The sequence below is a fragment of the Arachis stenosperma genome, chromosome 4, assembly GCF_014773155.1.
Source record: "Arachis stenosperma cultivar V10309 chromosome 4, arast.V10309.gnm1.PFL2, whole genome shotgun sequence".
In the NCBI taxonomy this organism is placed as follows: domain Eukaryota; kingdom Viridiplantae; phylum Streptophyta; class Magnoliopsida; order Fabales; family Fabaceae; genus Arachis; species Arachis stenosperma.
Genome location: NC_080380.1, coordinates 69,849,608 through 69,863,447, shown reverse-complemented (window position 1 = coordinate 69,863,447; position 13,840 = coordinate 69,849,608). Strand labels below are relative to the sequence as shown.

The window sequence follows — 13,840 nt, the reverse complement described above, 5'->3', positions numbered from 1 at the left end:
TGAGTGTGGAAAGGGAGCACTACCTCCTTGTTCTTCTAGAACTACTCATCGAAGACGCTCCCTAAGTGAGCGCCCAGGTGTCCGTCCAAACGAGCATCGCCTTGGGTGACATGAGAATTACTCATCGAAGGCGCTTGGTGCACGAAATTGTGAACAATACTTTTCACAACTCAAATAATCCCCGGTAATGAACCCCAAAGACTTGGTGTTCAATACCATGGCATAAACACAACTTCGCACAACTAACCAGCAAGTGCACTGGGTGTAGATGATGAATGAATAAAACACAAAGATAAAGATAGAGATACTTATGTATATCATTGGTGAGAGCTTCAGATAAGTGTATGAAGATGCCTTCCCTTCCGTCTCTCTGCTTTCCTATAGTCTTCATCCAATCCTTCTTACTCCTTTCCATGGCAAGCTTGTGTAGGGTTTCACCGTTGTCAGTGGCTACCTCCCATCCTCTCAGTGAAAATACGTTCCGATGCTCTGTCACAGCATGGCTAATCATCTGTCGGTTCTCGGTCAGGCCGGAATAGAATCCAGTGATTCTTTTGCGTCTGTCACTAACGCCCCGCCTGCTAGGAGTTTGAAGCACGTCACAGTCATTCAATCATTGAATCCTACTCAGAATACCACAGACAAGGTTTAGACCTTCCGGATTCTCTTGAATGCCGCCATCAGTTCTTGCCTATACCACGAAGACTCTGATCTCACGGAATGGCTGGCTCATTTGTCAGACGAGCACTCGGTTGTCAGGCGATCAACCATGCATCGTGCAATCAGGAATCCAAGAGATATTCACTAGGGCCTCGGATGCTTGTAGAACAAGAGTGGTTGTCAGTCACTTTGTTCATGAGTGAGAATGATGATGAGTGTCACGGATCATCACATTCATCAAGTTGAAGAACAAGTGATATCTTGGACAAAGAACAAGCGGAATTGAATAGAAGAACAATAGTAATTGCATTAATACTCGAGGTACAGCAGAGCTCCACACCTTAATCTATGGTGTGTAGAAACTCCACCGTTGAAAATACATAAGAACAGGGTCTAGGCATGGCCGAATGGCCAGCCTCCCAAAGTGATCAAAAGTTCTAAAGAAAAGGTTCCAAAGATCAAAAGATGTCAAATACAATAGTAAAAGGTCCTACTTATAGAAAACTAGTAGCCTAAGGTGTACAAAGATGAGTAAATGACATAAAAATCCACTTCCGGGCCCACTTGGTGTGTGCTTGGGCTGAGCAATGAAGCATTTTCGTGTAGAGACTCTCCTTGGAGTTAAACGCCAGCTTTTATGCCAGTTTGGGCGTTTAACTCCCATTTAGGTGCCAGTTCCGGCGTTTAACGCTGGAATTCCTGAGGGTAACTTTGAACGCCGGTTTGGGCCATCAAATCTTGGGCAAAGTATGGACTATCATATATTGCCGGAAAGCCCAGGATGTCTACTTTCCAACGCCGTTGAGAGCGCGCCAATTGGGCTTCTGTAGCTCCAGAAAATCCACTTCGAGTGCAGGGAGGTCAGAATCCAACAGCATCTGCAGTCCTTTTCAGTCTCTGAATCAGATTTTTGCTCAGGTCCCTCAATTTCAGCAGAAAATACCTGAAATCAAAGAAAAACACACAAACTCATAGTAAATTCCAGAAAAGTGAATTTTAACTAAAAACTAATAAAAATATACTAAAAGCTAACTAGATCATACTAAAAACATACTAAAAACAATGCCAAAAAGTGTACAAATTATCCGCTCATCACAACACCAAACTTAAATTGTTGCTTGTCCTCAAGCAACTGAAACTCAAATAAGATAAAAAAAGAGAATATGCAATGAACTCCAAAAACATCTATGAAGATCAGTATTAATTAGATGAGCGGGGCTTTTAGCTTTTTGCCTCTGAATAGTTTTGGCATCTCACTTTATCCTTTGGAATTCAGAATGATTGGCTTCTTTAGGAACTCAGAATCCAGATAGTGTTATTGATTCTCCTAGTTAAGCATGATGATTCTTGAACACAACTACTTATTGAGTCTTGGCTGTGGCCCAAAGCACTCTGTCTTCCAGTATTACCACCGGATACATACATGCCACAGACACATAATTGGGTGAACCTTTTCAGATTGTGACTCAGCTTTGCTAAAGTCCCCAACTAGAGGTGTCCAGGGTTCTTAAGCACACTCTTATTGCCTTGGATCACAACTTTATTGCTTTCTTTCTTTCTTTTCTTTTTCTTTTCTTTTTCTCTCTTTTTTTTTTCGTTTTTTTTCGCTTACTTCTTCTTTTTTTTTTGTATTCACTGCTTTCTCTTGCTTCAAGAATCATTTTTATGATTTTTCAGATCCTCAGTAACATGTCTCCTTTTTCATCATTCTTTCAAGAGCCAACATTCATGAACCACAAATTCAAAAGACATATGCACTGTTCAAGCATACATTCAGAGAACAAAAGTGTTGCCACCACATCAAAATAATTAAACTGTTATAAAATTCAGAATTCATGCAATTCTTCTCTTTTTCAATTAAGAACATTGTTTATTTAAGAAAGGTGATGGATTCATAGGACATTCATAACTTTAAGGCATAGACACTAAGACACTAATGATCATAAGACACAAACATGGACAAACATAAAGCATAAATTTCGAAAAACAAGAAAATAAAGAACAAGGAGATTAAAGAACGGGTCCACCTTAGTGATGGCGGCTTGTTCTTCCTCTTGAAGGTCTAATGGAGGGCTTGAGCTCCTCAATGTCTCTTCCTTGTCTTTGTTGCTCCTCTCTCATGATTCTTTGATCTTCTCTAATTTCATGGAGGAGGATGGAATGTTCTTGGTGCTCCACCCTTAGTTGTCCCATGTTGGAACTCAATTCTCCTAGGGAGGTGTTGATTTGCTCCCAATAGTCTTGTGGAGGAAAGTGCATCCCTTGAGGTATCTCAGGGATTTCATGATGAGAGGGGTCTCTTGTTTGCTCCATCCTTTTCTTAGTGATGGGCTTGTCCTCATCAATGGGGATGTCTCCCTCTATGTCAACTCCCACTGAATAACAGAGGTGACAAATGAGGTGAGGAAAGGCTAACCTTGCTAAGGTAGAGGACTTGTCCGCCACCCTATAGAGTTCTTGGGCTATAACCTCATGAACTTCCACTTCTTCTCCAATCATGATGCTATGAATCATGATGGCCCGGTCTAGAGTAACTTCGGACCGGTTGCTAGTGGGAATGATTGAGCGTTGGATGAACTCCAACCATCCTCTAGCCATGGGTTTGAGGTCATGCCTTCTCAATTGAACCGGCTTCCCTCTTGAATCTCTCTTCCATTGGGCGCCCTCTTCACAAATATCAGTGAGGACTTGGTCCAACCTTTGATCAAAGTTGACCCTTCTTGTGTAAGGATGCTCATCTCCTTGCATCATAGGCAAGTTGAATGCTAACCTTACATATTCCGGACTAAAATCCAAGTATTTCCCCCGAACCATTGTAAGATAATTCTTGAACCATCAAGATTCCGACTTGTTGAATGGGGTTGGTAAGCACTTCCCAACCTCTTCTTCGGATCTCATGGCGGATCTCCGGATATTCACCCTTTTTGAGTGAAAAAGGGACCTCGGGGATCACCTTCTTCAAGGCCACAACTTCATAGAAGTGGTCTTGATGCACCCTTGAGATGAATCTATCCATCTCCCATGACTCGGAGGTGGAAGCTTTTGCCTTCCCTTTCCTCTTTCTAGAGGTTTCTCCGGCCTTGGATGCCATAAATGGTTATGGAAAAACAAAAAGCAATGCTTTTACCACACCAAACTTAAAAGGTTTGCTCGTCCTCGAGCAAAAGAAGAAAGAAGAGAGTAGAAGAAGAAGAAATGAGGAAGAAGGGAATGGCTTTGTGGTCGGCCAAAGAGGGGGAGAAGTGGTGTTTAGGTTGTGTGAAAATGAAGGTGGTGAAGAAGGGTATATATAGGGGAGAGGGGAGGTGTGGGGTTCGGCCATTATGGGTGGGTTTGGGAGGGAAAGTGGTTTGAATTTGAATGGTGAGGTAGGTGGGGTTTTATGAAGGATGGATGTGGGTGGTGAAGAGAAAGATGGGATTTGATAGGTGAAGGATTTTTGGGGAAGAGGTATTGAGGTGATTGGTGAATGGGTAAAGAAGGGAGAGAGAGTGGTGGGGTTGGTGGGGATCCTGTGGGGTCCACAGATCCTGTGGTGTCAAGGAAAAGTCATCCCTGCACCAAATGGCATTCAAAATCACGTTTTGAGCCATTTCTGGCGTTAAACGCCGGGCTGGTGCCCATTTCTGGCGTTTAACGCCAGGTTCTTGCCCTTTTCTGGCGTTTAACGCCAGTCTGGTGCCCCTTTCTGGCGTTAAACGCCCAGAATGGTGCCAGACTGGGCGTTAAACGCCCAACTGCTAACCTCACTGGCGTTTAAACGCCAGCAACATCTTCCTCCAGGGTGTGCTGTTTTTCTTCCTGTTTTTCATTCTGTTTTTGCTTTTTCAATTGATTTTGTGACTTCTTATGATCATCAACCTACAAAATAAAATAAAATAACAAAGGAAAATATATAAATATAACATTGGGTTGCCTCCCAACAAGTGCTTCTTTAATGTCAGTAGCTTGACAGAGGGCTCTCATGGAGCCTCACAGATACTCAGAGCAATGTTGGAACCTCCCAACACCAAACTTAGAGTTTGAATGTGGTGGTTCAATACCAAACTTAGTGTTTGGTTGTGGCCTCCCAACACCAAACTTAGAGTTTGACTGTGGGGGCTCTGTTTGACTCTGAATTGAGAGAAGCTCTTCATGCTTCCTCTCCATGGTGACAGAGGGATATCCTTGAGCCTTAAACACAAAGGATTTTTCATTCACTTGAATGATCAATTCACCTCCATCAACATCAATCACAGCCTTTGCTGTGGCTAGGAAGGGTCTGCCAAGGATGATAGTTTCATCCATGCACTTCCCAGTCTCTAGGACTATGAAATCAGTAGGGATGTAATGGTCTTCAATCTTTACCAAAACATCCTCTACAAGTCCATGAGCTTGTTTTCTTGAGTTGTCTGCCATCTCTAGTGAGATTTTTGCAGCTTGTACCTCAAAGATCCCTAGCTTCTTCATGACAGAGAGGGGCATGAGGTTTACACTTGACCCTAAGTCACACAGAGCCTTCTTGAAGGTCATGGTGCCTATGGTACAAGGTATGGAAAACTTCCCAGGATCTTGTCTCTTTTGAGGTAATTTCTGCCTAGACAAGTCATCCAGTTCTTTGGTGAGCAAAGGAGGTTCATTCTCCCAGGTCTCATTTCCAAATAACTTGTCATTTAACTTCATGATTGCTCCAAGGTATTTAGCAACTTGCTCTTCAGTGACATACTCATCCTCTTCAGAGGAGGAATACTCATCAGAGCTCATGAAAGGCAGAAGTAAGTCCAATGGAATCTCTATGGTCTCATTTTGAGCCTCAGATTCCCATGGTTCCTCATTGGGGAACTCAGTGGAGGTCAGTGCACGCCCATTGAGGTCTTCCTCAGTGGCGTTCACTGCCTCTCCTCCCTCTCCAAATTCGGCCATGTTTATGGCCTTGCACTCTCCTTTTGGATTTTCTTCTGTATTACTTGGAAGAGTACTTGGAGGGAGTTCAGTAATTTTCTTGCTCAGCTGTCCCACTTGTGCCTCCAAATTTCTAATGGAGGACCTTGTTTCAGTCATGAAACTTTGAGTGGTTTTGATTAGATCAGAGACCATGGTTGCTAAGTCAGAGGGGTTCTGCTTAGAATTCTCTGTCTGTTGCTGAGAAGATGATGGAAAAGGCTTGCCATTGCTAAACCTGTTTCTTCCACCATTATTGTTGTTGAAACCTTGTTGAGGTCTCTCTTGATTCTTCCATGAGAAATTTGGGTGGTTTCTCCATGAAGAATTATAGGTGTTTCCATAGGGTTCTCCTAGGTAATTCACCTCTTCCATTGAAGGGTTCTCAGGATCATAAGCTTCTTCTTCAGATGAAGCATCCTTAGTACTGCTTGGTGCATTTTGCATTCCAGACAGACTTTGAGAAATTAAATTAACTTGTTGAGTCAATATCTTGTTCTGAGCCAATATGGCATTCAGAGCATCAATCTCAAGAACTCCTTTCTTCTGACTAGTCCCATTATTTACAGGATTTCTTTCAGAAGTGTACATGAATTGGTTATTTGCAACCATTTCAATTAGCTCTTGAGCTTCTGTAGGCGTCTTCTTCAGATGAAGAGATCCTCCAGCAGAGCTATCCAAAGACATTTTGGATAGTTCAGAGAGACCATCATAGAAAATACCTATGATGCTCCATTCAGAAAGCATGTCAGAAGGACATTTTCTGATTAATTGCTTGTATCTTTCCCAAGCTTCATAGAGGGATTCTCCATCCTTCTGTCTGAAGGTTTGGACTTCCACTCTAAGCTTACTCAATTTTTGAGGTGGAAAGAACTTTGCCAAGAAGGCATTGACTAGCTTTTCCCAAGAGTTCATGCTTTCTTTAGGTTGAGAGTCCAACCATGTTCTAGCTCTGTCTCTTACAGCAAAAGGGAATAGCATAAGTCTATAGACTTCAGGGTCTACCCCATTAGTCTTGACAGTGTCACAGATTTGCAAGAATTCAGCTAAGAACTGATGAGGATCTTCCAATGGAAGTCCGTGGAACTTGCAATTCTGTTGCATTAGAGAAACTAATTGAGGCTTAAGCTCAAAGTTGTTTGCTCTAATGGCAGGGATAGAGATGCTTCTCCCATAGAAGTCGGGAGTAGGTGCAGTAAAGTCACCCAGCACCTTCCTTGCATTGTTGGCATTGTTGTTGTTTTCGGCTGCCATGGCTTCTTCTTCTTTGAAGAATTCGGTCAGGTCCTCAACAGAGAGTTGTGCCTTAGCTTCTCTTAGTTTTCGCTTCAAGGTCCTTTCAGGTTTAGGGTCAGCTTCAACAAGAATGCCTTTGTCTTTGTACCTGCTCATATGAGAGAGAAGAGAACAAGAAAATATGGAGTCCTCTATGTCACAGTATAGAGATTCCTTTAGGTGTCAGAGGAAAAGAAGAGTAGAAGACAGAAGTAGAAAATTCGAACTTATCAGAGAAGAATGAGTTCAAATTTCGTATTAAGGAGTAGTGTTAGTCCATAAATAGAAGGATGTGAGAGGAGGGAAGGTGATTTTCGAAAATTATTTAAAAGAATTTAAAAACATTTTGAAAAACACTAATTAATTTTCGAAAATAAGAGTGAGAAAGAAATCAAGTGATTTTTGAAAAAGATTTTTAAAAAAAAATTAGAAGTTAAAAAGATTTGATTGAAAACTATTTTGAAAAAGATGAGGTTAAGAAGATATGATTGGTTTTAAAAAATGTGATTGAGAAAATATGATTTGAAATTAATTTTAAAAAGATTTGATTTTAAAAAAAATTAATAACTTGGCTATCAAGAAAAGATATGATTCAATCATTAAACCTTTCTCAACAGAAAAGGCAACATACTTGAAATGTTGAATCAAATCATTAATTGATAGCAAGTATCTTTAAAAATGGAAAGAAAGTAATTTTGAAAAAGATTTGATTGAAAAATTGATTTGAAAAAGATTTGATTTTGAAAAGATTTTGAAAAAATTGATTTGAAAACAAAATCTTCCCCCTTTAGCCATCCTGGCGTTAAACGCCCAGAATGGTGCACATTCTGGCGTTTAACGCCCAAAATACTACCCTTTTGGGCGTTAAACGCCCAACCAGGTACCCTGGCTGGCGTTTAAACGCCAGTCTGTCCTTCTTCACTGGGCGTTTTGAACGCCCAGCTTTTTCTGTGCAATTCCTCTGCAGTATGTTCTGAACCTTCAATTCTCTGTATTATTGACTTGAGAAGACACAAATAAAAAATATTTTTTGGATTTTTAATAATAAGGAATAATCAGAATGCAACAAGAATCAAATAACAATGCATGCAAGACACCAAACTTAGCAGTTTGTATACTATTGACACTAATGAAAATGCATATGAGACACACAAAAACACTCAAGTCAAGAGAATTCAAAGATTAGAGTAAGAAATCATCAAGAATTATTTGAAGATCCTTAAGACACATGAATGAATGCATGCAATTGACACCAAACTTAAGATGAAACACTAGACTCAAACAAGAAATATTTTTGGATTTTATGATTTTTTTAATTTTTTTTTTGTGTTTTTCGAAAATTAAGTGGAAAAAGATATCAAAATTCTTAATGAGAATTCCAGGAATCAGTGCAATGCTAGTCTAAGACTCCGGTCCAGGAATTAGACATGGCTTCACAGCCAGCCAAGCTTTCGAAGAAAGCTTCGGTCCAAAACACTAGACATGGCCAAAGGCCAGCCAAGCCTTAGCAAATCACTGCTCCAAAAGCAAGATTGATGAGAATCAACAAGCTCTTGTGATGATAAGTTGAAACCTCGGTCCAATGAAATTAGACATGGCTTCTCAGCCAGCCAGATTTCAACAAATCATCATGAAACTCTAGAATTCATCTTCAAGAATTTCGAAAAAAAAATACCTAATCTAAGCAACAAGATGAACCGTCAGTTGTCCATACTCAAACAATCCCCGGCAACGGCGCCAAAAACTTGGTGCACGAAATTGTGAACAATACTTTTCACAACTCAAATAATCCCCGGCAATGAACCCCAAAGACTTGGTGTTCAATACCATGGCATAAACACAACTTCGCACAACTAACCAGCAAGTGCACTGGGTGTAGATGATGAATGAATAAAACACAAAGATAAAGATAGAGATACTTATGTATATCATTGGTGAGAGCTTCAGATAAGTGTATGAAGATGCCTTCCCTTCCGTCTCTCTGCTTTCCTACAGTCTTCATCCAATTCTTCTTACTCCTTTCCATGGCAAGCTTGTGTAGGGTTTCACCGTTGTCAGTGGCTACCTCCCATCCTCTCAGTGAAAATACGTTCCGATGCTCTGTCACAGCATGGCTAATCATCTGTCGGTTCTCGGTCAGGCCGGAATAGAATCCAGTGATTCTTTTGCGTCTGTCACTAACGCCCCGCCTGCTAGGAGTTTGAAGCACGTCACAGTCATTCAATCATTGAATCCTACTCAGAATACCACAGACAAGGTTTAGACCTTCCGGATTCTCTTGAATGCCGCCATCAGTTCTTGCCTATACCACGAAGACTCTGATCTCACGGAATGGCTGGCTCGTTTGTCAGACGAGCACTCGGTTGTCAGGCGATCAACCATGCATCGTGCAATTAGGAATCCAAGAGATATTCACTAGGGCCTCGGATGCTTGTAGAACAAGAGTGGTTGTCAGTCACTTTGTTCATGAGTGAGAATGATGATGAGTGTCACGGATCATCACATTCATCAAGTTGAAGAACAAGTGATATCTTGGACAAAGAACAAGCGGAATTGAATAGAAGAACAATAGTAATTGCATTAATACTCGAGGTACAGCAGAGCTCCACACCTTAATCTATGGTGTGTAGAAACTCCACCGTTGAAAATACATAAGAACAGGGTCTAGGCATGGCCGAATGGCCAGCCTCCCAAAGTGATCAAAAGTTCTAAAGAAAAGGTTCCAAAGATCAAAAGATGTCAAATACAATAGTAAAAGGTCCTACTTATAGAAAACTAGTAGCCTAAGGTGTACAAAGATGAGTAAATGACATAAAAATCCACTTCCGGGCCCACTTGGTGTGTGCTTGGGCTGAGCAATGAAGCATTTTCGTGTAGAGACTCTCCTTGGAGTTAAACGCCAGCTTTTATGCCAGTTTGGGCGTTTAACTCCCATTTAGGTGCCAGTTCCGGCGTTTAACGCTGGAATTCCTGAGGGTGACTTTGAACGCCGGTTTGGGCCATCAAATCTTGAGCAAAGTATGGACTATCATATATTGCTGGAAAGCCCAGGATGTCTACTTTCCAACGCCGTTAAGAGCGCGCCAATTGGGCTTCTGTAGCTCCAGAAAATCCACTTCGAGTGCAGGGAGGTCAGAATCCAACAGCATCTGCAGTCCTTTTCAGTCTCTGAATCAGATTTTTGCTCAGGTCCCTCAATTTCAGCAGAAAATACCTGAAATCACAGAAAAACACACAAACTCATAGTAAAGTCCAGAAAAGTGAATTTTAACTAAAAACTAATAAAAATATACTAAAAACTAACTAGATCATACTAAAAACATACTAAAAACAATGCCAAAAAGTGTACAAATTATCCGCTCATCAGCGCTCCTTAAGTGAGCGCCCAAAGGAGCGCCCAAGTGAGCGTGGCCTTGGGTGCCATGACCATGTCAAGCGTGCAGTGGGTGTGTGCTGTGTGTGTGTGGGGCGCTCACTAAGGGGTGCTTAAAGGAGCACCGGTGTGTGCATTGTGTGTGTGTGGGGGGGGGTTTATGTTGGAATAAGCGCTCAAAGGAGCGTCAGTGCATGTGTGTGCTTATGAGTGACGAGTGTGTGCTGGATGCTCCCTTAGTGAGCGCTGGAAAGAGCGCTCAAGGGAGCATCAGGTGCTTGTGTGCGTGTGTATTGTGTTGTGGTTGTGGGTGGCGCTCCCTAGTTGAGCCCTGGTGCAAACTCTAGAGGGAGCACCGAGCGTGCTGCATGTGTGTGTTGGTGTGGTGTGTGAGTGTGTGGGTGAGGTGAGTATGGTGTTCCCTTGACAAGCGTTGGAGTGAGTGCTAGAGGGAGCGCCCTAGTGTGTGTGTGTGTGTGAAGGTGGCGCTCCCTAGTTGAGTGCTGGTACAAGCACTAGAGGGAGCGGGTACCATGTGCGTGTTGTGTGACGCGAGTGTGACTGTCATGACATGGTGTTTGACATGGTTGCTGGGTCGTTTGGGGTTGGCACTCGCCAGCAAGTTTGCTGGCGAGCGCTGGCGAGAGCGCTACTTGGGGTGCTGTTTCCCACTAGGGTGAGCTTGCATCCTTTCCTCTTCAGTGCTCAATGTCTCTGCCTCAACTTCCTCTGTTACAAACTAAAGAAGGTGCATAAGCATGCAAAACCTCCTTTTAAAGGCCACACAAACTGATGACATGTCATCATGCCATATTTTTCTATGCTTTTTCACATAATAAATTAATGATTAATGCTTAATTATTGAGTGTTTTTGTGTTTAAATAGTATATGTCTTTGACCTTTCGATTTTATAAATGTTGTAGGGAATAAGTGGAAAAAGAAGCAAAACAAGCACAAAATAAGCTCAAAAGAAGAATTTTTGACACACTGTAGAATTTGAGCATGCTTTGGAGCCCTAGGCGATGCTTTTAAAAGCGTGGCCCATGATTAATCAAGGAAGAAGCATTCTCATGCCAAGAACGCTACGTTCACAAGTGACGCGCATGCGTACAGGACGCATACGCGTGGATGGAGGATTAACGTTCATTCAGCAAGAACGCTACGTTCGTTGCCAAAGAACACCTGCGACAAAGCGCAAAAGTTGGAATTGAAGTTTAGCCATCGATGCATACACGTGCATGACGCATAGGTGTGGGTGTGGCAATGGGGATGAAGCACGCAAATGCGTGAAGGAGGTGCAGCGTGGATGTGACATTTTGCAATCCACGCGTACGCGTGCATGACGCGTACGCGTGGGAGTAGCGTTCGTTGCATGAACACTACGTTCGTTTTGTGAATGTTGCAAGGGACGCGTACGCATGCATGACGCGTACGCATTGATGAGCCAAAGCACCAGGGACGCGGAAGCATATAGCACGCGTACGCGTGGGTGCCTGAACGCTTCATTTTTCAAATGAACGCTACGTTCTCGTGGGAGCAGAATTTTGGTTCATTTGATCTGATTCCAAGCCCATTGAAACTTCAAAGCAAGCAGAGCCCAATTGACATCACTCAAAGGCACAAGGATCATCTAGAAGAGGAATTTCATTTTAATTGTAATTTGTTTTCAATTTCATTTGAATTTGTAGCCTATATAAAGGCATCAGTTTCATTTCATTAAGGGGGGCTTGTTGACAGTTAGTTAGTAGGCTGCATTAGTAGTAGGCAGCAGTAGGAGTAGGAGTAGGAGTAGAATAGAAGACTCTTTTAATACACTTTTTCGTCTCTACACTTTACATTTCTTCTTTACTGAATTCAGTTTTATTTCAATGCAATATCAATTCTGCAATTCTCTTCTGCCACTTTCCTTTCTGTCACTTTTATATTGCTATTCCTATTGACCTTGATTTACTTTAGTGTAATTTACATTTTCTGCTAATGTTCTTAGAGTGATGACCCATTGAACCCCACTCATTAGGGGGAGGAGCTCTGTTCTGATTCATATGAATTAACTGAAATTCTTCTTCCTCTCAATTCATTTGGATAGCTAAGAAATAACTTCTGTGTTGATTGAGATCCATTCACTCCAAAAGGGGGTTTGGATATGTGAATTTCCATGTTAGCCTCGGAAGGGGAATCATGGAAGTTAGAACTGAAGCTTTGTTTCTCACAGCTCTCTTGATCAACACCATTAGGGAGGAATTGACTTCTTGAGAGTTTGTGTGGCTTATGGATGAGAGACATGTACTTAACCTCTTTTCATGACAATTAGATCAAGGAATTGGCAATATTGATTGTGATGAGAGAGATTGGATTGCCAAGGAATTGGGATCCAATCAATTTCAATCCGCCATAGATCTATTCATATGATTGAGAAGGAAGTTGAGACCCATTTGATTCATTATGGATTATGATATCTCTAATTCCTGATGAGTCTTTCCTTTCTATCACTTATTCTTGCTTTGATTTACTGCTTCATTTAATTTTCCAGCACCCAATTCTCTTTACATTTGATGTAATTTATGTTTCTTGCTCTTTAAGTTTCTGCAATTTACTTTCTGTAATTTAATTTCCCTGCAATTTACTTTCTGTTAGATCAATTCCATTCAATTCACTGTCAGCTTAACGAGACTAATCATCTAACTAAAGTTGCTTGATCCATGAATTCCTGTGGGATCGACCTCACTCCTGTGAGTTATTACTACTTGATGCAACCCAGTACACTTGCCGGTTAGTTTGTGTGGAAATCAAATTTCCACGCCATCAAGTTTTTGGCGCCGTTGCCAGGTATTGATTTAGATCAACAATGATTAAGTTGGTGATAAGTTTAGATTAAGCATTTTCTTTGTTTTTGCCATTTAAAGTTCTTTTAATTTTCTGTTTTCTATTAAGACTAAGGTGTTTGTGTTATTTCCTTACTAAGAAATTCTCCTCTGTGACTTGATGAACTTCAATTTTCATTGGTGATTGTGTTTTACGAAATTTAAATGGAGTTCAACTAATCTTTTGATCAAACCAATTTCATGGGATATTACCCACCACCACAAAATGATTCATATCAATATTCTAATGGTGGATGGAAATATCACCAAGAAATGACAAATTATGAGCAATCCACCCAATGGGGATATGTTCCAAAGCCACAAAATGATCAAGAAAATCACATGAGATATTGTCCAGTACCACATAATGATTTATGTCATTATTCTCATGGTGTCTGGGCATATCAACAAGAGTGTGAACAATCAAGTGAAATGAACTTCCTCCCAGAGCCACAAAGTGACTCATACTGTTATGACACTGACACAAACTATGGCTGGGAAGGGAATTTTAATGCTCCATATGCTATTCATCCAAAGACATCATCAATTGATCCTGCTATCAATGAATTCATGCAAGATTGCTCCCTAGGACCACAATATGATCCATATTATGATGAATTCAACAATGACTCACATTGTGGATGAGAGGAGCAAAACCAGAGAGCATTTGACAGTGCATATCCACTTATCAAGAACCATCATTACTTGAGCAAACCTTCAACTCTTTTATGCAAAATTGCCCAACCTCACC

The 13,840-nt window shown here is 41.3% G+C and overlaps 1 non-coding gene across 1 annotated transcript; it reads left to right on the top strand.

Annotated features, from left to right (window-relative positions):
• Positions 1-6,321: 6,321 nt before the first annotated feature.
• On the top strand, positions 6,322-6,429 carry LOC130977861 (small nucleolar RNA R71). Its single transcript, XR_009085534.1, has one exon. It is a non-coding gene; the product is annotated as a small nucleolar RNA R71 (small nucleolar RNA).
• The last annotated feature ends 7,411 nt before the right edge of the window (positions 6,430-13,840 follow it).